We start from the raw sequence: 12,060 nt of genomic DNA on the forward strand, positions 1-12,060 counted from the left end.
AGAGAGAGATTATCTGAATATAGGGAGAGTGTGTGAGAGAAAGAGATTAACTGACATAGGGAGAGTGTGCGTGAGAGGGAGAGATTATCTGAAGATAGGGAGAGTGTGTGTGAGAGGGAGAGATTATCTGAAGATCGGGAATGTGTGTCCGAGAGAGAGATATTATCTGAAGATAGGTAGTGTTTGAGAGAGAGAGAGATTATCTGAAGATAGGGAGAGTATGTGTGAGTGAGAGATAATCTGAGGATAGGGAGAGTGTGTCTGAGAGGGAGAATTTTCTGAAGATCGGGAGATTGTGACCGAGAGAGAGAGAGATTATCTAAAGGTAGGGAGAGTGTGTGAGAGAGAGAGAGATTATCTGAAGGTAGGGAGAGTGTGTGAAAGAGAGAGATTGTCTGACGATATGGAGAGTGTGTGTGAGAGAGAGATTATCTGAAAATAGGGAGAGTGTGAGAGAGAGAGATTATATGAAGATAGCGAGAGTGTGAGAGAGAGATTATCTGAAGATAGGGAGATTGTGCGAGAGAGAGATTATCTGAAGATAGGGAGAGTGTGTGAAAGAGAGAGATTGTCTGACGATATGGAGAGTGTGAGAGAGAGATTATCTGAAAATAGGGAGAGTGTGAGAGAGAGAGATTATCTGAAGATAGGGAGAATGTGTGAGAGAGAGAGAGATTATCTGAAGATAGGGAGAGTGTGTGTGAGAGGGAGAGATTATCTGAAGATAGGGAGAGTGTGTGTGAGAGAGATTATCTGAAGATAGGGAGAGTGTGAGAGAGAGAGATTATCTGAAGATAGGGAGAGTGTGTCCGAGAGGGAGAGATTTTCTGAAGATAGGGAGAATGTTTTTGAGAGGGAGAGAGAGATTATCTGAAGATAGGTACAGTGTATGAGAGAGAGAGAGATTATCTGAGGATAGGGAGAGTGTGTCCGAGAGGGAGAGATTTTCTGAAGATCGGGAGATTGTGACTGAGAGAGATAAATTATCTGAAGTTAGGGAGAGTGTGTGCGAGAGAGCGATTATCTGAAGATAGGGAGAGTGTTTGTGAGAGGGAGAGAGAGATTATCTGAAGATAGGGAGAGTGTGAGAGAGAGAGATTATCTGAAGATAGGGAGAGTGTTAGAGAGATTATCTGAAGATAGGGAGAGGTGTGAGAGAGAGAGAGAGAGAGAGATTATCTGAAGAGCGGGATAGTGTGTGTGACAGAGAGAGAGATTATCTGAAGATAGGGAGAGTGTGTCCGAGAGAGAGAAATTATCTGAAGGTAGCTAGAGTGTGGGTCCGAGAGAGAGAGATTATCTGAAGATAGGGAGAATGGGTGAGAGAAAGAGATTAACTGACATAGGGAGAGTGTGAGTGAGAGGGAGAGATTATCTGAAGATAGGGAGAGTGTGTGTGAGAGGGAGAGATTATCTGAGATAGGGAGAGTGTGTGTGAGAGGGAGAGATTATCTGAAGATCGGGAATGTGTGTCCGAGAGAGAGATATTATCTGAAGATAGGTACAGTGTTTGAGAGAGAGAGAGATTATCTGAAGATAGGGAGAGTATGTGTGAGTGAGAGATAATCTGAGGAGAGGGAGAGTGTGTCTGAGAGGGAGAGATTTTCTGAAGATCGGGAGATTGTGACCGAGAGAGAGAGATTATCTGAAGGTAGGGAGAGTGTGTGAGAGAGAGAGAGATTATCTGAAGATAGGGAGAGTGTGTGAAAGAGAGAGATTGTCTGACGATATGGAGAGTGTGAGAGAGAGAGAGATTATCTGAAGATAGGGAGAGTGTGAGAGAGAGAGATTATATGAAGATAGCGAGAGTGTGAGAGAGAGATTATCTGAAGATAGGGAGATTGTGTGAGAGGGAGAGATAATCTGAAGATAGGGAGAGTGTGTGAGAGAGAGATTATCTGAAGATAGGGAGAGTGTGAGAGAGAGAGATTATCTGAAGATAAGGAGAGTGTGTGAGAGAGAGAGAGATTATCTGAAGCTAGGGAGAGTGTGTGAAAGAGAGAGATTGTCTGACGATATGGAGAGTGTGAGAGAGAGAGAGATTATCTGAAAATAGGGAGAGTGTGAGAGAGAGAGATAATCTGAAGATAGGGAGAATGTGTGAGAGAGAGATTATATGAATATAGGGAGAGTGTGAGAGAGAAAAATTATCTGAAGATAGGGAGAATGTGTGTGAAAGAGAGATTATCTGATGCTAGGGAGATTGTGTGAGAGACAGAGATTATCTGAAGTTAGGGAGTATGTGAGAGAGAGGGAGAGATTATCTGAAGATAGGGAGAGTGCGTGCGAGAGAAATTATCTGAAGATAGGGAGAGTGTGTGAGAGAGAGAGAGATTATCTGAAGGTAGGGAGAGTGTGTGAAAGAGAGAGATTGTCTGACGATATGGAGAGTGTGAGAGAGAGAGAGATTATCTGAAGATAGGGAGAGTGTGAGAGAGAGAGATTATCTGAAGATAGGGAGAATGTGTGAGAGAGAGATTATCTGAAGATAGGGAGAGTGTGAGAGAGATTATCTGAAGTTAGGGAGAGTTTGTCAGAGATTATCTGAAGATAGGGAGAGTGTGTGAGAGAGAGAGAGATTATCAGAAGATGGGGAGAGTGTTTCCGAGAGAGAGATATTATCTGAAGATAGGGAGAGTGTGAGAGAGAGACCGAGAGATTATCTGAAGATAAGGAGAATGTGTGTGAGAGAGAGAGAGATTATCTGAAGATAGGGAGAGTGTGTGTGAGAGGGAGAGATTATCTGAAGTTAGGGAGAATGTTTTTGAGAGGGAGAGAGAGATTTTCTGAATATAGGGAGAGTGTGTGAGAGAAAGAGATTAACTGACATAGGGAGAGTGTGCGTGAGAGGGAGAGATTATCTGAAGATAGGGAGAGTGTGTGTGAGAGGGAGAGATTATCTGAAGATCGGGAATGTGTGTCCGAGAGAGAGATATTATCTGAAGATAGGTAGTGTTTGAGAGAGAGAGAGATTATCTGAAGATAGGGAGAGTATGTGTGAGTGAGAGATAATCTGAGGATAGGGAGAGTGTGTCTGAGAGGGAGAATTTTCTGAAGATCGGGAGATTGTGACCGAGAGAGAGAGAGATTATCTAAAGGTAGGGAGAGTGTGTGAGAGAGAGAGAGATTATCTGAAGGTAGGGAGAGTGTGTGAAAGAGAGAGATTGTCTGACGATATGGAGAGTGTGTGTGAGAGAGAGATTATCTGAAAATAGGGAGAGTGTGAGAGAGAGAGATAATCTGAAGATAGGGAGAATGTGTGAGAGAGAGATTATCTGAAGATAGGGAGAGTGTGAGAGAGATTATCTGAAGTTAGGGAGAGTTTGTCAGAGATTATCTGAAGATAGGGAGAGTGTGTCCGAGGGAGAGAAATTATCTGAAGATAGGGAGAGTGTGTGAGAGAGAGAGAGATTATCTGAAGAATGGGAGAGTGTGTGAGAGAGAGAGAGATCAGCTGAAGACGGGGAGTGTGTGTGAGAGAGAGATTATCTGAAGATAGGGAGAGTGTGAGAGAGAGACCGAGAGATTATCTGAAGATAAGGAGAATGTGTGTGAGAGAGAGAGAGATTATCTGAAGATAGGGAGAGTGTGTGTGAGAGGGAGAGATTATCTGAAGTTAGGGAGAATGTTTTTGAGAGGGAGAGAGAGATTATCTGAAGATAGGGAGAGTGTGTGAGAGAAAGAGATTAACTGACATAGGGAGAGTGTGCGTGAGAGGGAGAGATTATCTGAAGATAGGGAGAGTGTGTGTGAGAGGGAGAGATTATCTGAAGATCGGGAATGTGTGTCCGAGAGAGAGATATTATCTGAAGATAGGTAGTGTTTGAGAGAGAGAGAGATTATCTGAAGATAGGGAGAGTATGTGTGAGTGAGAGATAATCTGAGGATAGGGAGAGTGTGTCTGAGAGGGAGAATTTTCTGAAGATCGGGAGATTGTGACCGAGAGAGATTATCTAAAGGTAGGGAGAGTGTGTGAGAGAGAGAGAGATTATCTGAAGGTAGGGAGAGTGTGTGAAAGAGAGAGATTGTCTGACGATATGGAGAGTGTGTGTGAGAGAGAGATTATCTGAAAATAGGGAGAGTGTGAGAGAGAGAGATTATATGAAGATAGCGAGAGTGTGAGAGAGAGATTATCTGAAGATAGGGAGATTGTGCGAGAGAGAGATTATCTGAAGATAGGGAGAGTGTGTGAAAGAGAGAGATTGTCTGACGATATGGAGAGTGTGAGAGAGAGATTATCTGAAAATAGGGAGAGTGTGAGAGAGAGAGATTATCTGAAGATAGGGAGAATGTGTGAGAGAGAGAGAGATTATCTGAAGATAGGGAGAGTGTGTGTGAGAGGGAGAGATTATCTGAAGATAGGGAGAGTGTTTGTGAAAGAGAGATTATCTGATGCTAGGGAGATTGGGTGAGAGAGAGAGATTATCTGAAGATAGGAGTATGTGAGAGAGAGGGAGAGATTATCTGAAGATAGGGAGAGTGCGTGCGAGAGAGATTATCTGAAGATAGGGAGAGTGTGTGAGAGAGAGAGAGAGAGAGATTATCTGAAGGTAGGGAGAGTGTGTGCGAGAGAGAGATTATCTGAAGATAGGAAGAGTGTGTGTGAGAGTGTGATTATCTGAAGATAGCGAGAGTGTGTGCGAGAGAGCGATTATCTGAAGATAGGGAGAGTGTGTGTGAGAGAGAGAGTATCTGAAGATAGGGAGAGTGTTTGTGAGAGGGAGAGAGAGATTATCTGAAGATAGGGAGAGTGTGAGAGAGAGAGATTATCTGAAGATAGGGAGAGTGTTAGAGAGATTATCTGAAGATAGGGAGAGGTGTGAGAAAGAGAGAGAGAGATTATCTGAAGAGAGGGATTGTGTGTGTGACAGAGAGAGAGATTATCTGAAGATAGGGAGAGTGTGTCCGAGAGAGAGAAATTATCTGAAGATAGCTAGAGTGTGGGTCCGAGAGAGAAATTATCTGAAGATAGGGAGAGTTTGTGAGAGAAAGAGATTAACTGACATAGGGAGAGTGTGTGTGAGAGGGAGAGATTATCTGAAGATAGGGAAGGTGCTTGTGAGAGGGAGAGAGAGATTATCTGAAGATAGGGAGAGTGTGTGTGAGAGGGAGAGATTATCTGAAGATAGGGAGAGTGTTTGTGAAAGAGAGATTATCTGATGCTATGGAGATTGTGTGAGAGAGAGAGATTATCTGAAGATAGGTAGAGTGTGAATGTGAGAGAGTGATTATCTGAAGATAGGGAGAGTGAGTGAGAGAGAGAGAATCTCTGAAGATAGGGAAAGTCTGTCAGAGAGAAAGAGATTATCTGAAGATAGGGAGGGTGTGCGAGAGAGAGAGAGAGATTATCTGAAGATAGGGAGTGTGTGAGAGAGAGATTATCTGAAGATAGGGAGAGTTTGAGAGAGATTATCTGAAGTTAGGGAGAGTTTGACAGAGATTATCTGAAGATAGGGAGAGTGTGTGAGAGAGAGAGAGATTATCAGAAGATGGGGAGAGTGTTTCCGAGAGAGAGATATTATCTGAAGATAGGGAAAGTGTATGAGAGAGAGAGAGATTATCTGAAGAATGGGAGAGTGTGTGAGAGAGAGAGAGATCAGCTGAAGATGGGGAGTGTGTGTGAGAGAGAGAGATTATCTGAAGATAGGGAGAGTGTGAGAGAGAGAGAGAGAGAGATTATCTGAAGATAAGGAGAATGTTTGTGAGAGAGAGAGATTATCTGAAGATAGGGAGAGTGTGTGTGAGAGGGAGAGATTATCTGAAGTTAGGGAGAATGTTTTTGAGAGGGAGAGAGAGATTATCTGAAGATAGGGAGAGTGTGTGTGAGAGGGGGAGATTATCTGAAGATCGGGAGTGTGTGTCCCAGACAGAGATATTATCTGAAGGTAGGTACAGTGTATGAGAGAGAGAGAGATTATCTGAAGATAAGGAGAATGTTTGTGAGAGAGAGAGATTATCTGAAGATAGGGAGAGTGTGTGTGAGAGGGAGAGATTATCTGAAGTTAGGGAGAATGTTTTTGAGAGGGAGAGAGAGATTATCTGAAGATAGGGAGAGTGTGAGAGAGAGAGATTATCTGAAGATAGGGAGAGTGTGTGTGAGAGGGAGAGATTATCTGAAGATCGGGAGTGTGTGTCCCAGACAGAGATATTATCTGAAGGTAGGTACAGTGTATGAGAGAGAGAGAGATTATCTGAAGATAGGGAGAGTATGTGTGAGAGAGAGAGATTATCTGAGGATAGGGAGAGTGTGTCCGAGAGGGAGAGATTTTCTGAAGATCGGGAGAGTGTGACCGAGAGAGAGAGATTATCTGAAGGTAGGGAGAGTGTGTGAGAGAGAGAGAGATTATCTGAAGGAAGGGAGAGTGTGTGCGAGAGAGCGATTATCTGAAGATAGGGAGAGTGCGTGCAAGAGAGATTATCTGAAGACAGAGAGGGTGTGTGAGAGAGAGATTATCTGAAGATAGGTAGAGTGTGACTGTGAGAGAGAGATTATCTGAAGATAGGGAGAGTGAGTGAGAGAGAGAGATTATGTGAAGATAAGGAGAGTGTGTGAGAGAGAAAGAGATTATCTGCAAATAGGGTGTGTGTGCGAGAGAGAGAGAGAGATTATCTGAAGATAGGGAGTGTGTGAGAGAGAGAGATTATCTGAAGATAGGGAGAGTTTGACAGAGATTATCTGAAGATAGGGAGAGTGTGTCCGAGAGAGAAAGATTTTCTGAACATAGGGAGAGTATGTGAGAGAGAGAGAAATTACCTGACGATAGGGAGAGTGTGTGAGAGTGAGCGAGATTATCAGAAGATGAGGAGAGTGTGTCCGAGAGGGAGAGATTATCAGAAGATAGGGAGAGTGTATGAGAGAGAGAGAGATTATCTGAAGAATGGGAGAGTGTGAGAGAGAGAGAGAGATCAGCTGAAGATAGGCAGTGTGTGTGAGAGAGAGAGTTTATCAGATGATAGGGAGAGTGTGAGAGAGAGAGAGAGATATTATCTGAAGATAAGGAGAATGTGAGAGAGAGAGAGATTATCTGAAGATAGGGAAAGTGTGTCCGAGAGAGAAAAATTATCTGACGATAGGGAGATTGTGTGAGAGAGAGAGAGATTATCAGAAGATGGGGAGAGTGTGTCCGAGAGAGAGAGATTATTTGAAGATAGGGAGAGTGTGAGAGAGAGAGAGAGAGATTATCTGAAGGTAGGGAGAGTGTGTGTGTGAGAGAGAGAGAGATTATCTGAAGGTAGGGAGAATGTGTGAGAGAGAGAGATTATCTGAAGAAAGGGAGAGTGTGTGTGAGAGAGTGATTATCTGAAGATAGCGAGAGTGTGTGCGAGAGAGCGATTATCTGAAGATAGGGAGAGTGTGTACGAGAGAGTGAGTATCTGAAGATAGGGAGAGTGTGTGTGAGAGGGAGAGATTATCTGATGATAGGGAGAGTGTTTGTGAGAGGGAGAGAGAGATTATATGAAGATAGGGAGAGTGTGTGAGAGAGAGAGATTATCTGAAGATAGGGAGAGTGTGAGAGAGAGAGATTATATGAAGATAGGGAGAGTGTGAGAGAGAGATTATCTGAAGATAGGGAGAGTGTGTGAGAGAGTGAGATTATCTGAAGATAGGGTGAATGTGTGTGAGAGAGAGATTACATGAAGATAGGGACAGTGTGAGAGAGAGAGATTATCTGAAGATAGGGAGATTGTGTGTGAGAGAGAGATTACCTGAAGATAGGGAGAGTGTGTCAGAGAGAAAGAGATTATCTGAAGATAGGGAGGGTGTGCGAGAGAGAGAGAGAGATTATATGAAGATAGGGAGTGTGTGAGAGAGAGATTATCTGAAGATAGGGAGAGTGTGAGAGAGATTATCTGAAGTTAGGGAGAGTTTGACAGAGATTATCTGAAGATAGGGAGAGTGTGTCCGAGGGAGAGAAATTATCTGAAGATAGGGAGAGTGTGTGAGAGAGAGAGAGATTATCAGAAGATGGGGAGAGTGTTTCCGAGAGAGAGATATTATCTGAAGATAGGGAAAGTGTATGAGAGAGAGAGAGATTATCTGAAGATTGGGAGAGTGAGTGAGAGAGAGAGATTATGTGAAGATAAGGAGAGTGTGTGAGAGAGAAAGAGATTATCTGCAAATAGGGTGTGTGTGCGAGAGAGAGAGAGAGATTATCTGAAGATAGGGAGTGTGTGAGAGAGAGAGATTATCTGAAGATAGGGAGAGTTTGACAGAGATTATCTGAAGATAGGGAGAGTGTGTCCGAGAGAGAAAGATTTTCTGAACATAGGGAGAGTATGTGAGAGAGAGAGAAATTACCTGACGATAGGGAGAGTGTGTGAGAGTGAGCGAGATTATCAGAAGATGAGGAGAGTGTGTCCGAGAGGGAGAGATTATCAGAAGATAGGGAGAGTGTATGAGAGAGAGAGAGATTATCTGAAGAATGGGAGAGTGTGAGAGAGAGAGAGAGATCAGCTGAAGATAGGCAGTGTGTGTGAGAGAGAGAGATTATCAGATGATAGGGAGAGTGTGAGAGAGAGAGAGAGATATTATCTGAAGATAAGGAGAATGTGAGAGAGAGAGAGATAATGTGAAGGTAGGGAGAGTGTGTGAACGAGAGAGATTGTCTGACGATGTGGAGAGTGTGAGAGAGAGAGATTATGTGAAGGTAGGGAGAGTGTGTGAGAGAGAGAGAGATTATCTGAAGGTAGGGAGAGTGTGTGAAAGAGAGAGATTGTCTGACGATGTGGAGAGTGTGAGAGAGAGAGAGATTATCTGAAAATAGCAAGAGTGTGAGAGAGAGATTATCTGAAGATAAGGAGATTGTGTGTGAGAGAGAGAGATTATCTGAGGATAGGGAGAGTGTGAGAGAGAGAAAGAGATATTATCTGAAGATAAGGAGAATGTGTGTGAGAGAGAGAGAGATTATCTGAAGATAGGGAGGGTGTGTGAGAGATAGATTATCTGAAGATAGGGAGATTGTGTGTGAGAGAGAGATTATCTGAAGTTAGGGAGTGTGTGTGATAGAGATTATCTGATGCAGGGGAGATTGTGTGAGAGAGAGAGAGTTTATCTGAAGATAGGGAGATTGTGAGAGAGAGGGAGAGATTATCTGAAGATAGGGAGGGTGTGTGAGAGAGAGATTATCTGAAGATAGGTAGAGTGTGACTGTGAGAGAGACATTATCTGAAGATAGGGAGAGTGAGTGAGAGAGAGAGATTATGTGAAGATAAGGAGAGTGTGTGAGAGAGAAAGAGATTATCTGCAAATAGGGTGTGTGTGCGAGAGAGAGAGAGAGATTATCTGAAGATAGGGAGTGTGTGAGAGAGAGAGATTATCTGAAGATAGGGAGAGTTTGACAGAGATTATCTGAAGATAGGGAGAGTGTGTCCGAGAGAGAAAGATTTTCTGAACATAGGGAGAGTATGTGAGAGAGAGAGAAATTACCTGACGATAGGGAGAGTGTGTGAGAGTGAGCGAGATTATCAGAAGATGAGGAGAGTGTGTCCGAGAGGGAGAGATTATCAGAAGATAGGGAGAGTGTATGAGAGAGAGAGAGATTATCTGAAGAATGGGAGAGTGTGAGAGAGAGAGAGAGATCAGCTGAAGATAGGCAGTGTGTGTGAGAGAGAGAGATTATCAGATGATAGGGAGAGTGTGAGAGAGAGAGAGAGATATTATCTGAAGATAAGGAGAATGTGAGAGAGAGAGAGATTATCTGAAGATAGGGAAAGTGTGTCCGAGAGAGAAAAATTATCTGACGATAGGGAGATTGTGTGAGAGAGAGAGAGATTATCAGAAGATGGGGAGAGTGTGTCCGAGAGAGAGAGATTATTTGAAGATAGGGAGAGTGTGAGAGAGAGAGAGAGAGATTATCTGAAGGTAGGGAGAGTGTGTGAGAGAGAGAGAGATTATCTGAAGATAGGGAGAGTGTGTGTGAGAGAGTGATTATCTGAAGATAGGGAGAGTGTGTGCGAGAGATCGATTATCTGAAGATAGGGAGAGTGTGTGCGAGAGAGAGAGTATCTGAAGATAGGGAGAGTGTGTGTGAGAGGGAGAGATTATCTGAAGATAGGGAGATTGTGAGAGAGAGGGAGATTATCTGAAGATAGGGAGAGTGTGAGAGAGAGAGATTTTATGAAGATAGGGAGAGTGTGAGAGAGAGATTATCTGAAGATAGGGAGAGTGTGTGAGAGAGTGAGATTACCTGAAGATAGGGACAGTCTGAGAGAGAGCGATTATCTGAAGATAGGGAGAGTGTGTACGAGAGAGTGAGTATCTGAAGATAGGGAGAGTGTGTGTGAGAGGGAGAGATTATCTGATGATAGGGAGAGTGTTTGAGAGAGGGAGAGAGAGATTATATGAAGATAGGGAGAGTGTGTGAGAGAGAGAGATTATCTGATGATAGGGAGAGTGTGAGAGAGAGAGATTATATGAAGATAGGGAGAGTGTGAGAAAGAGATTATCTGAAGATAGGGAGAGTGTGTGAGAGAGTGAGATTACCTGAAGATAGGGCGAATGTGTGTGAGAGAGAGATTACATGAAGATAGGGACAGTGTGAGAGAGAGAGATTATCTGAAGATAGGGAGATTGTGTGTGAGAGAGAGATTACCTGAAGATAGGGAGAGTGTGTCAGAGAGAAAGAGATTATCTGAAGATAGGGAGGGTGTGCGAGAGAGAGAGAGAGATTATATGAAGATAGGGAGTGTGTGAGAGAGAGATTATCTGAAGATAGGGAGAGTGTGAGAGAGATTATCTGAAGTTAGGGAGAGTTTGACAGAGATTATCTGAAGATAGGGAGAGTGTGTCCGAGGGAGAGAAATTATCTGAAGATAGGGAGAGTGTGTGAGAGAGAGAGAGATTATCAGAAGATGGGGAGAGTGTTTCCGAGAGAGAGATATTATCTGAAGATAGGGAAAGTGTATGAGAGAGAGAGAGATTATCTGAAGATTGGGAGAGTGAGTGAGAGAGAGAGATTATGTGAAGATAAGGAGAGTGTGTGAGAGAGAAAGAGATTATCTGCAAATAGGGTGTGTGTGCGAGAGAGAGAGAGAGATTATCTGAAGATAGGGAGTGTGTGAGAGAGAGAGATTATCTGAAGATAGGGAGAGTTTGACAGAGATTATCTGAAGATAGGGAGAGTGTGTCCGAGAGAGAAAGATTTTCTGAACATAGGGAGAGTATGTGAGAGAGAGAGAAATTACCTGACGATAGGGAGAGTGTGTGAGAGTGAGCGAGATTATCAGAAGATGAGGAGAGTGTGTCCGAGAGGGAGAGATTATCAGAAGATAGGGAGAGTGTATGAGAGAGAGAGAGATTATCTGAAGAATGGGAGAGTGTGAGAGAGAGAGAGAGATCAGCTGAAGATAGGCAGTGTGTGTGAGAGAGAGAGATTATCAGATGATAGGGAGAGTGTGAGAGAGAGAGAGAGATATTATCTGAAGATAAGGAGAATGTGAGAGAGAGAGAGATAATGTGAAGGTAGGGAGAGTGTGTGAACGAGAGAGATTGTCTGACGATGTGGAGAGTGTGAGAGAGAGAGATTATGTGAAGGTAGGGAGAGTGTGTGAGAGAGAGAGAGATTATCTGAAGGTAGGGAGAGTGTGTGAAAGAGAGAGATTGTCTGACGATGTGGAGAGTGTGAGAGAGAGAGAGATTATCTGAAAATAGCAAGAGTGTGAGAGAGAGATTATCTGAAGATAAGGAGATTGTGTGTGAGAGAGAGAGATTATCTGAGGATAGGGAGAGTGTGAGAGAGAGAAAGAGATATTATCTGAAGATAAGGAGAATGTGTGTGAGAGAGAGAGAGATTATCTGAAGATAGGGAGGGTGTGTGAGAGATAGATTATCTGAAGATAGGGAGATTGTGTGTGAGAGAGAGATTATCTGAAGTTAGGGAGTGTGTGTGATAGAGATTATCTGATGCAGGGGAGATTGTGTGAGAGAGAGAGAGTTTATCTGAAGATAGGGAGATTGTGAGAGAGAGGGAGAGATTATCTGAAGATAGGGAGGGTGTGTGAGAGAGAGATTATCTGAAGATAGGTAGAGTGTGACTGTGAGAGAGACATTATCTGAAGATA

Source organism: Carcharodon carcharias (assembly GCF_017639515.1).
Source record: "Carcharodon carcharias isolate sCarCar2 chromosome 36 unlocalized genomic scaffold, sCarCar2.pri SUPER_36_unloc_2, whole genome shotgun sequence".
Taxonomy (NCBI): Eukaryota; Metazoa; Chordata; class Chondrichthyes; order Lamniformes; family Lamnidae; genus Carcharodon; species Carcharodon carcharias.